Source organism: Panulirus ornatus, chromosome 6, assembly GCF_036320965.1.
Source record: "Panulirus ornatus isolate Po-2019 chromosome 6, ASM3632096v1, whole genome shotgun sequence".
Taxonomy (NCBI): domain Eukaryota; kingdom Metazoa; phylum Arthropoda; class Malacostraca; order Decapoda; family Palinuridae; genus Panulirus; species Panulirus ornatus.
In genome coordinates, this window is record NC_092229.1 from 12,611,004 (window position 1) to 12,627,151 (window position 16,148).

A 16,148-nucleotide genomic window follows, 5' to 3' on the forward strand; every position below is an offset into this window, starting at 1 on the left:
ATAAACACCAGCCGATGTATGGATTTTCCAGCTGCTACAGCGTTTAAAAAACACACTGCTCAATTATGGGGGAAAAAATCATATGATGAACTGAACCTCGTTAATATATCACCAGCTTAACGACAAAGTAAAAAATAGGCTACAAAAAAAATGCGCTTCGTCATTAATGATCTATCAGTCTGACATCAGATTTTTGAGATCAATGTTCGAAACTGTAATGAGGAATATGACTGTTAAATGTGTTGATGATAATCTAATAACTGAAAACCTGCAGAAGTTCCAATCATAAAAAAAAGAGACCATAATTGAAGAATTTATGACGAGTTGTTTAGTCGTTCACAAAAGAGCGAATTCAGATTCACATTCTCTGTTGTTACATCATACTTGCGGTACAAAAAAAAAAATCTTCAAGACAATGCCACATTCATGATCATGTTGTGGTATTAAGTCACGAGGTTTCAAGTCTGGACTATCACATGGATCGTGAACCAGAAACTTACCAGGGAAAACAATACGTCTTATTAAACAAATTAGCATATGACTGGCTCAGTTTGGCAACAGTGTATCACATGATTCACTTACAAACAACACCCAGACATCTTATCATCTGCATCTGTAATCTGACAGGCAAAAACCTCCAAACTTTGCCGACATGAGATTAGTAAATAGGACCCAAACGGCGGAGGACTGTTTGACGATTCAAAGACTTGGACGAAGTCAAGGAGTGTGGTCAAAGACAAGTGCAAAACCAACGCATTTTGGTGATCACATTATCGAAAGCAAAGAGAGACGAACGGTAAGCCATTATTTGCAGCACAAGAAGGTCAAGATTATTAACTGATAATCATATCACAAATCAAACACGTGTTCGGCTAGTAGATATATCATCTATAAACAGAGACACACAATACTTCCTCCTTATAGCGCCGTAGTCAAAAAAAAAAAATTATAGAATATGCTGTTCAGTTCTGGTCATCAAACTTTATCAACTATCCAAAAAAAAAAAAAAAAGAAAGCTCGAGTGAACACAAAGAAGAGCAACAAAACTAGTTCTCTCACTCAGAAGCAAACGTTTACGAAGGGCTTGGCGATCCAAAACGCAGCAAAGACACAGCATACAATTCCTTTCGTTAAACACAGAGAGATACAACTACCAGAAGTAGTATGTACTACAGACGTGGGCATTCTTCCTTTTTTTTCCTTTAAGACTCAAGGTAATACAACACATGCCTAATTACCACCCGATACAGTCAAGGTAAGACCTGTGGGCTCTCGTAAATCCAGTCTTGACAAACACGTCTGGCGATGGTGACTATCAGCGAATAAGAACGTTCAAGAATGAAACTATCAGCGAATAAGAACGTTCAAGAATGACACAACAGAACCTATTCCAACTTTTTCTCTTTACAGATTATGAAGGCACGACAATATCCCCCCCCCCCAAAAAAAAAGGCAGATGATATTACATCAGAAGAGACTTTTCCATTCATCCCTTTTCTATAAGAAGAGAAAATTTCCACACTGTTATAATCTCAATATAGTGCATGGCGTCCCTTCATCTCATTTTCCGGCTCGCTCAGATGCCGTAGAAAGTGGCGGGCGGGGAGGAGCCTAGTGCTATACCATCCTGGATCCATCTATGAAAGTATCTTGATGTTATTACTGTCCTCCATCGGGTCGTGTGTTATCTAACCTGTACCTAGCCTATGTAGAAAAACGGAGAGAGAGAGAAGAGAGAGAGAGAGAGAGAGAGAGAGAGAGAGAGAGAGAGAGAGAGAGAGAGAGAGAGAGAGTGATGACAGAGGGGTAGGGATGCACATAAAAGCATGGAAAGCACTATGGAAAGAAGAAAGACGTGAGAGAATAAGAGAAGCTGTGCAAATATGAACGAGAAACGAAGTGGACACGAGAGAGAGAGAGAGAGAGAGAGAGAGAGAGAGAGAGAGAGAGAGAGAGAGAGAGAGAGAGAGAGAGAGAGAGAGAGAGAGCAACGGCAAAGGAAGAATGATAAATGTTATCCAGGAGAAAAGGGAACAGAATATTAGACGGAGATAAAGACAGGGATATAGAAAGGAAAGTGGTAACGCTGCCAGGAGAGAGAATTGGAGTGCCGGATGAGCGAAGGCGGTAGAGAAGAGAGGATATAAAGGGATCAGAAGGTCAAGAGGTGATCAGATGCAGGTACTACTATATTCCAAAAGGAATCCAAATATCTTAAGCCTCACAGTGCCCCTATGAACACAGCAACGTGTTGTCTCTTTTAACAAGATATCAGTTACGTGGTATGGCTTACTAACAGGTGTAGTTACGAGCAACAGAGTAGAAGCGAGGGGAGGGGAGTGTGAAGAGTGGGTAGACAGGAAAGGGAAGGGAAAGAGGGGGAGGGAGGGAAAGGGATAGGGGGGAAAACAAAGAGGGAGAAGGGAGCGAAAGACTAGGATGGGAGTGAAAGTGGAGGAGGAGAGTGAAGCACATGGGAAAACACACACACAACAGGTGTCCAATCAGTCCATGACGAGGTTATGTGTTGCTGTCATATCTTTCAAACTGTGGCAGAAACAAGACAGTAAAACAGATGACACGCGAGGGGGGGATGGGAAGGAAAGAGTGGGAAAGGTAAGAGTGGAAAAAAAGGAGCAAACTGAAAAATGGGAGGAGAAAGAAAGGAAAAGATTGGAAAGTGATGATTTGGAATGGAAAGGAAATAAAGGTCAAAGGGAAGTAGAGAAAGAGTTCAAGGTGGAATGAGTGCAGAGGTGAAGAATTAAAAAAGAATACGAGAAAACGAAGTATAGGGTGACACAGAAGGGTTGCAACAGGCAAAGAGGAGGTGGACATGTCGAAGAGAAAAATGTAAAAAAAAAATGAATTTTGAGAGGAGAAAGATATAATGATAAAGGAGAACGAAATAAGACTAAGAATAACAGCGATAGTTCAAGAAGAATAGTGAAAAAAATAGAATAATAAATGAGCTATAAAGACGAAGAAGAGAGAGAGAGATAAGGAGAAGAAAGATGACTGGAGACGAAAGGAACTCTTTCAGAAGGAGGAAGAAGACGAAGAGAGAAAGTGGAGAAGGTAAGGAGGAGCCGCAGGAGATGCACGAGGGAAGATAATGCTAGTCACCCGCCGCCAATGCAATTACTGTCGTATCATGGCAGCTGATGAATTCTTATCCCAGGGCGGGCCGGGATGTAAGTGGAGATGATGCCTCTCGGGATCAACCTTGATGGAGGCTATATTCTTTTCCCTCCCTCCCACGACCAGATTGACCTGTGTCGCCCTCAGTGTCCCCTATTACCCCACCCTGGACTCGAGACGCCTTTCGCACCACGCCCTGCCTGAGGTGGAGGATTCCTCTCGTGCCCCGTCCCTTCTGGGCCCCAGCGTTCTCCACGACCCTACTGCAGTCACCACACCTCACACCAAACCTCTCTACGTCCTGTATCGCTTCTTGCCATACCATCTGCACGAGCTCTTCCTCCTCACCGTTAGCACCACTTGGTTCGACGCACAGTGACGCAACACCGTCACGAACACACGTCTTGCAATCCTCCTTTATATCCCACATGTAAGCGTTCTGGTTTGTATGTGTGTGTGTGTGTGTGTGTGTGTGTGACACACTAAACGCACATATCACACTACCTCCGAGTGTGCTTTGCTTTTACCATCATGTCCATCGCGTTTTGGGGGACGTATCGAAAGTGGAATCCCAAACACCAAAGCTGTAGCCTCTGAGAAAATATGATGAACATAAGAAAAAAGGCTATTTTGTTTTTCTTTCATGTTTGTTCATAGTTTCCCGCGTAACAAGGTAGCGCCAAGAATACAAGAAGAACGGCCTCTTTCGCTCACATCAAGTCACGAACGGTCCTGTTTAACGTACAGATATCAGAGCCCCTCCCATATCAACAAACCAGGCCTCACAGACCTATCCGTGGTGTGCCCCTACCGCTTCAAATGCCTTGGTTCACGCCGGTGACATATCACCCCTCGTATACCACATCGCTCCAATTCGTTCTATCCCATACACGCCTAAATCCTCCTGCATGGTCAGTCCCTGATCAATCAAAACATATTTCACCCTTGAGCTTTGTTTCATTCACATATACACCATCCACGTACATCGACATCCCAGCCTATGTTCTATCGGGGTCTGTACTCCTCACTTGGTTCCTTCGTCTGATCCAACTTTTAGAGGTAGAATATAAGAGAAAGACCTAACCCCACCTCCCGCCCATCTTAGTCGCATTCTACAGCACACAGGGAATGTGACGGTTGCATTCTTTCTCCCTTACCCAGAGGAATTACCATCATACTCTTTTTTTTTTTATACTCATTCACAGTTTTCCGCATAGCAAGGTAGCGCTCGGAACAAACGAAGAGCCATTCGAAAAATACCAAAGTATTCTATCAAGGATCCGGAACACCTTACATGTATGTATGTACCTACCAGCCATTGGCCCCTTGAAACCCTGGTGAGGTACATCAATACTCAACTGTTACATGATATATTCTGTGTCTAAAATAGTAGACAAAGACTCCATGAATTATGGCCATTTTCTAAACGCAGTGAGCCTAATTTAGCAATAGAGGCGAACCCCTAACGACTCTTACATAATTACAAACTATAATCTTTCACAAAGGACGTCATTCGGTCGTTGACCCAGGGTCGACTACCCTTTCTGAAGGGTGACCTTCGATGCGAGACGAGGTTAAGCTTAAAGGCAAGAAAATGACAAGCAACCAAAATTAAGTGGCATATTTACAACGGCAAATGATAATCCCCTGGGATGTCTAAACTTAACAAATCCCGTCTTTTTATATATATATATATATATATATATATATATATATATATATATATATATATATATATATATACATATATATATATATAAGAATACTTCCCACGTATTCCCTGCGTGTCGTAGAAGGCGACTAAAAGGGGAGCGAGCGTGGGGCTGGAAATCTTCCCCTCCTTTTTTTTTTTAATTTTCCAAAAGAAGGAACAGAGAAGGGGACCAGGTGAGGATATTCCCTCAAAGGCCCAGTCCTCTGTTCTTAACGCTACCTCGCTAACGCGGGAAATGGCAAATAGTTTGAAAGAAAGAAAATATATATATATATATATATATATATATATATATATATATATATATATATATATATATATATATATCCACGTCATTAACCGCCCCCTAAAAAAATAACATAGTTCCTCAAATACCTTTTTTCTTTATTTTTAACTTCACGGGTTTAATAATGACACATTGCGCCAAGACTTTTTTTATGTGGTATATTAAGTCGATCGAACGTGGAGGATGTGTCTTCAAGCGACCAACAAGAAGTGTAGATGACAGCAGACGTGAAGAGGAAGTCGTCACTTGACCCCCCCTGACGATTACGTCACTTGACCCCCCCCTGACGATTACGTCACTTGACCCCCCCTGACGATTACGTCACTTGACCTCCCCCCTGACGATTACGTCACTTGACCTCCCCCCTGACGATTACGTCACTTGACCTCCCCCCTGACGATTACGTCACTTGACACCCCCCTGACGATTACGTCACTTGACTCCCTGACGATTACGTCACTTGACACCCCTCCCCTGACGATTACGTCACTTGACCCCTCCCCTGACGATTACGTCACTTGACCCCCCCTGACGATTACGTCACTTGACACCCCCCTGACGATTACGTCACTTGACCCCCCCTGACGATTACGTCACTTGACCCCTCCCCTGACGATTACGTCACTTGACTCCCTGACGATTACGTCACTTGACCTCCCCCCCTGACAATTACGTCACTTGACCTCCCCTGACGATAACGTCACTTGACACCCCCCCTGACGATTACGTCACTTGACCCCTCCCCTGACGATTACGTCACTTGACCCCCCCTGACGATTACGTCACTTGACCCCCCTGACGACTACGTCACTTGTCCCCCCCTGATGATTACGTCACTTGACCCCTCCCCCCTGTCGATTATGTCACTTGACCCCCTGATTGACCCCGACGATGACTCATCACAGATTCATGAAGGATCCATTTTCTTTAATGGGATACAATCTAGCGTTGACACCGTCGGGTAAAATGATTCAGCCCTCGGCACGAGACCATCACACTGGGGCCGGGCATACCTGGAATTACCTATAATTGTTTGTGCTACACATACGTCCACACTCCCACGTCTCGCCCTTGCAGTCTTGTACCTCGCCTCGTACCACAATCCGAGATCTATGGCCAATGCCCTTTTCTCAAACTCAATTCTTAAAATAAGAGCTTATTTTTAAGCTATTTTCTTCAAATATCCCCTTTTCTCTGCCTCTCTCTCTCTCTCTCTCTCTCTCTCTCTCTCTCTCTCTCTCTCTCTCTCTCTCTCTCTCTAACTCTCTCTCTCTCTCTCTCTCTCTCTCTCTCTAACTCTCTCTAACTCTCTCTCTCTCTCTAACTCTCTCTCTCTCTCTCTAACTCTCTCTCTAACTCTCTCTCTCTCTCTCTCTCTCTCTCTCTCTCTCTCTCTCTCTAACTCTCTCTCTCTCTCTCTAACTCTCTCTCTCTCTCTCTCTCTCTCTCTCTCTCTCTCTCTCTCTCTCTCTCTCTCTCTCTAACTCTCTCTCTAACTCTCTCTCTAACTCTCTCTCTAACTCTCTCTCTCTCTCTCTCTCTAACTCTCTCTAACTCTCTCTCTCTCTCTCTCTCTCTCTCTCTCTCTCTCTCTCAAATAGCTTCTTCGTGAATCATTTCTTCTTTCTTTTCTCTCCCTTCATTCTACCCTTTCTACCTCAACCACTTTCCAATTTCCGTCCCCTAACCTCCTCTCCTGCGTCCCCCAACATTTCCATAAGCCACCCCTTTACCATTCCATTTCCTCCGACTCGTTCTCCCTATGAAGAAGAAGAAAGAAAAACACATCTAAGCACCTTACCTTTTGCTCTGTCGGCCATGGTGGTCCTCGATCCTGGAAAGAGAAGAGAAGAAAAACTGTCACTCATCAGTCCTGTGGCCTCTGGCCGCCTTACCCACATGAACAAATCCACAAACCACAAGTTCTACCATTTACTCTGCCTTCAACATACATCACAATGGAGTACTACTGGTCCTAGCACCTGACATCCAGCTGAGGGTAGGGGGGGGTGGTCGTCACCTGTGAAAACACCTGTGAAAACCTCTTGTCTAAGAATCATTAACACTGAAATACGATACGTTCCAGAGCTCACGAGAGGCGGGAGTTAATGTGTACATATGCCATGTGTATCGTTACCCCTACACGTCTCTGTCCCTTCCGTATAATTTACGAGTGTTTTCGTGACATACCCACAAGGGAAGGTAGGACTCTCTCGCAGATACACAGTCTAAAGACAACACCGAGGCACAGACAGATACTAAGCTGTACGTCACCGTAGATAGTAATGTGGGAGGGAGGTGTCTGATTGGGTGGGAGATATACCCAACCAGTTCCTTCACCATGGGTGAGGTGGGAGGAAAGGAGTACGAGAGTAAGTCGGTGAGACTAAGTCTCTGGTCTATAGAGCTGGGTTGTGTGTGAACGTCCGCATTCGAGCCTCAGGTGAGGAGTAAAGTTAGACGGGGTACTGGACGCAAAGAGGGAGATAAACTTCCATTCTCTTATGGAGTCATGTCCACTCTTAGGGTCCTAAGATCTGGATTAGCACCAATATCAATATAGTTGGTAAGTGTGAACGAAAGAACGGCACCTGTGCGTCAAGCAAGGGAGCCAAAGGGTCTAAACTACACAGATGGAAAGACGATGACGAGATAGAAAGAACTGTAGCCTTTGAGTACGACGACCTCCACACCTTGAGATCAGTGACTTAATCCTCGAGTACTGTGACTAAACCCATCCAGCTTAGGAGGTGAAATCGTACTCAAGGAAGTGACTTACGAGGGTCAAGTCGATATTATCGACGGGTCAGATCCATGTGTAATACTCTACGACAGACAACAGTGTTATGTGGCAGCGTCAGCTGCTGATCCACTACATAAAGATTACTGAAAATATCATCTGGGAGAGGAGGACGCGCGTATCCAGCGGAGTCAGACGTCAGAGCAACGCTAGTGACCGCCTTTCGGCGACACCAGGAAGCAATACCAAGTATAGTGAAAATCTACGATGATCCGACACAGACACCAGTTATGTTGTACCGTCTCAGACGACCGTACGAACGCTTGTGTTAATCCCCGATGCGGATCTCTTGTGTTGGAAGATACACCGTAGATACGTCACGAATTTTCCACGAGTGTCCTAAAGAAGCCCAACCATGATAAGACAAAAGGCTGATACCCGCGTCTTTAAGTCTTCCAATGTAGGTTAGCGCACAAACGATCTCCACTTGGCAGGAGCGAGCCGTCCGATGACACCCTCAAAGCTCATTCACTAAGTTCATCGTCATCCATCACCCATAAGCACTCCCACTCAGCTTCTGAACACATCAACCGTCATACATTCAACTTATCCAAAGCACCAGAGAATACGTCCCTCCTTCGATCTCTCTCCTTCTCTCTCCTTCGCCGTTTGTAATTCGTGTGAGGTGCAAATTTCTCCATGTCTCTTCTTCTAATTACATAAACTCTATCCGAGCTCTGGATCTCTTAGCAATTGTGCTTTTAGTCTCGACACAGAACAGATGCTTGCTACAGGTCCTTCAAACAGGGTATTCTTGTATAGAGAGGAAGGCGAAATTGCAGTGGAGTACAGCGAACTGACTACGATTCAAGGTGGGATCAAAACTGGCCTCAACGAAGACAGGGTTACTATGATGTCGTGGTGGTTGTGAAGTGAACCTAGCGTGAAGGAATGAACGGTATCGTGAAGACGAGCCACCTGTGAACCTAGAGCGATGACTGCATAATGGACGAAACGTCGGAGAGGAAACTAATATTCATCAGTCAAGACGTCCAGTCAGCTCGACACGCCTTGGACCAGTGACGCTTCACCTCGGAGGGGGGACTGACGAGGCTTTGGCCCGGAAGCAGGGCGAGATCTCAGCCTGGGAGGGTAGTGAGGCTGCAGCCTGAGGGATGAGTGAGGCTGTGCGGACCTGGGGATTGAGTGAGGATGTGCAGCCCGGGGGATTAGTGAGGCTGCAGTCCTTAGACTAGCGCGTCTCCAGGCACGGAGATTATTGGGGCAGCACCCTAGGGGATTAGCGAGTCCCCAGCCCTCAGATTAGAAAATCTCCAGCCCTTAGATTAGAGTCGCCAGCCCTTAGATTAGATAGTCCCAGCCCTTAGATTAGCGAGTCTTCAGCCCTGGATATACGGAATAACATGCATTACAAAGCTCTTTAAGCCAGAAGAGGCTTGACGATTCTATCTATATTCACAGCTTTTATTATTTACCCTTTAGGTTTGGTGCCCTTGTGGCGGATCTGACGGGATAACGACACAGCCAGACCTGTCGTTCCTTCAGACACAGCTAGACCTGTCTTTGCCTCGGGCACAGATGCTGGACCAGGGCCAGGAGACCCAGACACAGGGCCAAGTAGTTGGACTTCGGCCAGGAGGAGGGCCAGGACCTGGGGAGCCTCTGTCCATGGGGATGGGGTAGCCAGGTTACTAGTGTCCGTGTTTAAGATGGACAGGGCGAGAACCCTTCATCTAGAACAGTGTACTGGAAATTAAAAAGCATTGCAAAAGATCTGCGAAAGTACGAAGGACGACCCCCACTGAGAGGCGTCAGATGGTAACCGACATTCATAATCTGAACCTGGCTGGGTTTAGATAGCAGCTGCACTAAACATACGAGGACCTGAGGTATAACTTGAGGTATATGCTTCCTGTGGGGCGAGGCAGGGCGGGGGTGGCGCCGAGAATGGATGAAGGCATGCGAGTATGAATATGTACGTGGGTATATGACAGAGTTACAAGGAATAATATACGGTCCTGTAGCCCATTTTGCGGCTACCCTTATAACCTCCCTTTCCACCGCGCTGGTGACCAGCCTCCAGCATAACATCCAGGAAATCCCGAGCGAACCTTCCGCTAACGTCTTACCCTACCCGCCCTCATAGGGATATGGGAAACTTCGCCACGGTTGTGGTTCTGTCTGCCATAGAAACGCTCGTATGTATCCGAGGACGCGTCTACCGCCGGACTGAGCATCCGGGCATATATATACTCGGCAACAGGGAACGGCTTCCATAGCTTTCAATCCGCGTCCCACCACAGATGTAGATGATGGAAAGAGGATCGGAATGGCTTAAGAGTAAAAGGGTCGAGGGTTGAGTCATACGTGACCTATACAAGTCGGTCGTAGACCAGGCTTCCTCGAAGGCTTGAAGCGAAGCGAGGCACAAGAGTGGCAAAAATTATACTTTTAATGGACCGTGGAGGAGGAACTGCCACAGGACGCTCTGACCCACTAACTGCAGCAGCACTTGCAAAAAAACAAAACAAAAAAAAATAAATAAATGCACACAGACGTGGTCAACAAGAGATCATAAACCTCCACAGCAGAGTGATATCCGAGAAGCTAACGACTTTCTCATTGCCGACATCAAAAGCAACCTTGATCTGAAGCCAACTTAAGAACTATACTTGCAGACGGCAATATATATATATATATATATATATATATATATATATATATATATATATATATATATATATATATATATATATATATATATTATTCCCTGGGGATAGGGGAGAAAGAGTACTTCCCACGTATTCCCTGCGTGTCGTAGAAGGCGACTAAAAGGGAAGGGAGCGGGGGGCTGGAAATCCTCCCCTCTCGTTTTTTTTTTTTTAATTTTCCAAAAGAGGGAACAGAGAAGAGGGCCAGGTGAGGATATTCCCTCAAAGGCCCAGTCCTCTGTTCTTAACGCTACCTCGCTATCGCGGGAAATGGCGAATAGTATGAAAAAAAAAAAAAAAAAAAAATATATATATATATATATATATAATGATGAATATCGATAGAGCCCGAGATGCAGATGGTGTTGCTAATGCATGTTGGCACGTGTGTGCAGGTGGACTGAGGACTGAAAGACTAGCTGAAAATGGCGCAAGACTGTGAGATCTGCGTCAATGACTGAGGACTGAAAGACTAGCTGAAAATGAGCGCAAGACTGTGAGATCTGTGTCAATGACTGAGGACTGAAAGACTATGTTCAAGATTCCATCTTCCACACATCGGTGATAAGGACACACGTCAGGCAAGGCCAAGCAATTGACCAATGAGGTCACGCACACTCAAAGTACCAATAGTCTCTGCGCTCTTCCACAAGTTTGTCTTCACTGGAAGCGACTCGCCCCGTTACAAGAGGGGCGACCTCCCGCAGACTGGAAAACGGACAAGCAAATCATCAACTTTGGGGAAGCAGAGGAGAGAAGCCTACATTCCGACCTGTCAAGCTCAATACTTCCAACTCGGGTCTCATCAATCAACCTGCGACGTTTACTATCGAGCAAATACACTCGGAGCTCTGGAAGTCGAGAGAGAGCGATAAAGGCCGTCATCAAAATTCGGCGTCAGCGATGTCGCATTCCTTCAGCGCACCTCGGCTCGAGGAGTGTCGCGGACGCGTCGCCAAAAGCATGGAGTATGTGGGGTTAAAAACAACACAAGACGAAACGGAAGGGAAAATGGCTATGAGACGAATCTTAAAAGAAAACGATATCAAAGTTTGGAGATCCACAAGGCTTACAGCATTTGTGTTACGTTTTGGTATGAGCATAAACAACCGCCCCCCCTCCCCACCTTCTTAAAGTTGAATCACAAGTGAAGGTTATAACAACAGATGAGAGAATACTTAAGACATTAAACACACGAGTCTCAAAGAGAAATGGCACATTAAAGAGAATTGATATGAGGCGTTCTCCACATGACGTGTTAGTACAACGGATCACGAATGCTGGCGAAGTGAGTGGAATGAATCGGGTCTGCTATTGGGGTGAGGAATCAAGGATCTTAGGAAGCGCTGGTATCGGCACTGTCCGTACGCAACTCCTTCGTTGGCAAGTAGAGACAAGGACGACTTGGGAGATTCTTCGCACCCAAGGAGGTTGGGAACTAGGCGCCATATACTTGTTGAACTGTCCCGCGTTTTCGCGTCGGCGTCTGAAATGAGAAGAAAAAAGAGAAAGAGAGGAAAAAAAGGAATTTGAAGAGAAAGGTAAGAATGAGTAGGACACAGTGACTGTGGATGTAGGGAGAAATGCAGAGAGACCATAGCCCAAAATCTGCCTAACTAAGACAAAGGAACACGAGCAAGGCAAAGTCGGGATGGTAGTGCTTCCCTGAGTGGCTGCTGCTTGTACCACGACGTAGGATGTTTCCAGGTACAATTCCGACGCTCGTAAGTCCGAACGGTACTATCTTCCCCAGAGTGGCAACCGTCTAAAATGTTACGACAGGGGAGGCAACACTACGTCACTCCGAAATTAGGACGGTCGTACATCCGTGGGTGGTTGTAAACACAACACTACGTGACTCCGAAATTAGGATGGTCGTACACCCGTGGGTGGTTGTAAACACAACAATGACTCCGAAATTAAGACTGTAGTACACCCGTGGGTGGTTGTAAACACAACACTGAGTGACTCCGAAATTAGGACAGTCGTCCATCGGTGAATGGTTACAGTTTACAACCGTCAACAAGGGAGGCTGCGATGGATGAGGATAAAAGATGATGCTCGAGATGAATCAGACGCCAAGGTGGTACGAGAAGGATATTTCTCTAATACTCAGGTATACTTATATGTTGACGGGAAAGAGAGATGTATTTACCCATAGTCTTCTCGATACTACTACACTCCAAAATCGTAACGGTTACGCTGTTACGTTATCATCATGGGTTCTTAGCGCAACAAACGAGCCAGTCATTAAACTCAGGTTCTGACATTTTTCAGAGCCGTTTCTTTTTTTTTTTTTTTTTTTTTAGATCTTCAAAAAGACGTAAAAATCTACAGTAAAATGTGTGCCAACATTCCCTTATATTCAAGAGAGAGAGAGAGAGAGAGAGAGAGAGAGAGAGAGAGAGAGAGAGAGAGAGAGAGAGAGAGAGAGTTTTTACACTAAGCACCGCCAAGGCTAGCATAAATGTGCGACAAATTTCTCTACAGTTACATCAGCGAGTATCGTACATGCAGAGACGCAAACACGCAGGACCATAAATACGCACACTGAAAAAATATGGTCACATCCTGGTGGGCAAATTATGCAAATAGTCCATGTTAGCAGCCGGGCTATGGCATAATATCAGGGGACCCTCGCGACACTTGGCACTTTCTTCCTTAGCGTCTCTCTCTCTCTTTCCCTCCTTTCCTTTCTTTTCCATCCGTCCATTCCATCCCCTCTCTCTCATACTTCATTTCTCCAGTCCTTGTTTCCTCCCTTCATTTCTCCAGTCCTCATTTCCTTCCTTCTTTCGTCCTCTTTTTTCTTTCTCTCTTTCTTCCATTTCTTTTCTCTATATTCTCCAACCTCTTCTTCCTCCTCCTCCTCCTCCTTCCTCCTCTTGATCCTACTAAGTATCCGGCCTGCGATTCCGCCTGCCAGTTTACTACAGCCTCTGCGATCTAACGCTTCCTCAAAATCGCTACATTTCATCCATGGAAGGAAACATCAAGTAAAGAAAATGTACGTCTGGCTGACAACAGTTCCATATATCCCCAGGATGTCTGTAGGTATCCGGAAGGGAGAGCGTCTTTGTCATACATATATATTTTCTTTTTCGTACTTGATCGCAGCTTCCCGCGTCAGCGAGACAGCGCCAGGAACAGACAAAGAATGATCATAGCCACTCTAATCCATTCTCTAGCTGTCATGCGTAATGCACCGAAACTATAGAGCCCTATCCATAACAGGCCGCCCCACATGCCCTGGTTCAATCCACTGACAGCAAGTCGACCCCAGTATACCGCATCGTTCCAATTCACTCTGTCCCCATCACTCATTCTCTCTACATGGCCAAATTATTTCAGTATATCATCTTCAGTTATCTCAACCACACTTTCTTATTACTATACCTCTCTTTTTCCCCTTCATTACTTTATCAAACCACCTCACACCACATACCGTCCTCAAACATTTCATTTCCAACAAAGCCAACCTCCTCTTCACATCTTAATCAATAGCCCATGCTTCGCATCCACATAACATTGCTGGAACTACTATATCCTCAAACATACCCCTTTTCATCCTCCCTGATAACGAACTCCCATTCCATGCATTCTTTAGTCCTCCCGGAACCTTCACCTCCTCACCCAATAAATGACACTTCCGCTTTCATGATTCCATTTGCAGCCGTGTCCACTCCCAGATCTCTAAAACACTTCACTTCCTCCAATATCTCTTTATCCAAACTCGCACCATATCTGACCTGTCCTCCTACCCTGCTAATAACTTTACTTTTATTCACATTTGCTTTCAAGTTCCTCCTTTCACACACTCGTTTAAACACAGTCACCAACCTTAGCAGTTTCCCATCCGAATCTGCCACCAGTGCTCTGTCATCAGCAAACAACAAATGACTCGCTTCTCACCCCCTCTCTCCAAAACTCTCGCATTTACCCCCCTAACCACCCCATCCATAAACAAATCAAACAGCTATGGTGCCATCACACACCCCTGTCACAAACTAAACTTCACTTGGAAACAGTGACTCTCCCTCCTCTCTTCAAACTCGCACATACTCCTTACACCCTTGATAAAAACTACTCAATGTTTCTAGCAGCTTTCCTCCCATAACACATGTTCTTAAAACCTACCATGAAGCATCTCTGTCAACCCTGTTATATGCTTTCTCATGATCCATAAATGCCACATACAAATCCTTGTTTCTCCGAGTGTTTTCTACACCCATTCTTTAAACACCTGATCCACACTTTCTCTGCCACTTCTGAAACCACACTGTTCCTCTACAGTTTGATGCTCCGTATATGCCTTCACCCTCTCAGTCGCCCATTTCTAAGACACTCAGCAAACTTGTACCTTAAACTCAACTGTGGTGAAACCTTGAGTAATATGCAAGTCACCTTCAGCGAGGCTGTGGTCTGTTGCCGAAAGGGGAGTACAATCTAGTCGACGAACTTCTCGCTTCAAAGGAATCCATCTTACCTTGCCACTGGAAGTAGCGCATCCACGGAGATGCAGGACCTTCTGGAAAAGGGGTCCTGGAGTGACACCAGAACTGTTTCATCCTCCTGTATGATCTGCGCCTCAACTATCTGGTCTTCCTACGTCTAAAAAAACGAATAAGGATGCAACACACACTCAGACCAGAACCCTTAAATCAATCACTGGGTTCCTAGCAACCACAAACACTCAACACGTACACAAGGAAAGGAAAGTCTTGGCAGTAGACTTCCACCTCAACACGCTCGGCACACAATTCCATGCAACACCACACATATATATACACGTACACACTTCCACACCTGCAGATCAAGTACTTCCTTCACGAGTCTCCTCTCTTTACTTTTGAGGCGAGACGCACCCAACTCGCACTGGAAATTTCCTCGATCTCTGGAGGCCTTACTTAGCATCCCTCCTGCGTTCATCATCTTCGAAGTACGACTCCCCGAAACTTCTTCCCCGCCGTCTCCACACTAAATCATGAGAGAGAGAGACAGGTTACCAACTCGGAAGAAAGTGTCTCATAATGAGGTTGCTTTCCCCACCACCCAAAACTCATAAACCACAGGAAACTGATCATGATCTTTTTTACGAGGGGCTTCAAGAGAGAGAGAGAGAGAGAGAGAGAGAGAGAGAGAGAGAGAGAGAGAGAGAGAGAATCAAAGGGACAGGGGAGCTAAGAAAGGGAGGGAGGGGGGAAGAAGACAGAAAAGATAGCAACAGGTAAGAGAGAGAGACATGACAAGCTATACGTCTTCTGGATTTACTCTTCGCCATCAGGATGTCAAAGAGACGCCACCGACAGCTCGTTCCTGCAGCAAGACAAGGACGCTGCCTGGACCTCCTGTGTCATCTTGGCCGTCGAGCTGACTCCTCAGACATGCCACTGCGAAGACAGCGGACGTAAGGGCAAACGCTGAAGGCAGCGGACGTAAGGGCAAACGCTGAAGGCGTGCAAACCAACTTTTGCTTTCGTGTATCCACGTGACCGCACCAAGGCCCGAATTTTAAAGGGTGATCGTAGATGCTCA

At 45.6% G+C, this 16,148-nt stretch overlaps 1 long non-coding RNA gene across 1 annotated transcript in view; it reads right to left on the reverse strand.

The window, feature by feature from the left end:
* Positions 1-16,148, reverse strand: part of LOC139748938 (uncharacterized) — a 102,811-nt gene that overhangs the window by 67,540 nt on the left and 19,123 nt on the right. Inside the window, exon 2 of the long non-coding RNA XR_011712845.1 lies at positions 6,943-6,975. This is a non-coding gene — a long non-coding RNA (uncharacterized lncRNA). The remainder of the gene's footprint in view (positions 1-6,942; positions 6,976-16,148) is intronic.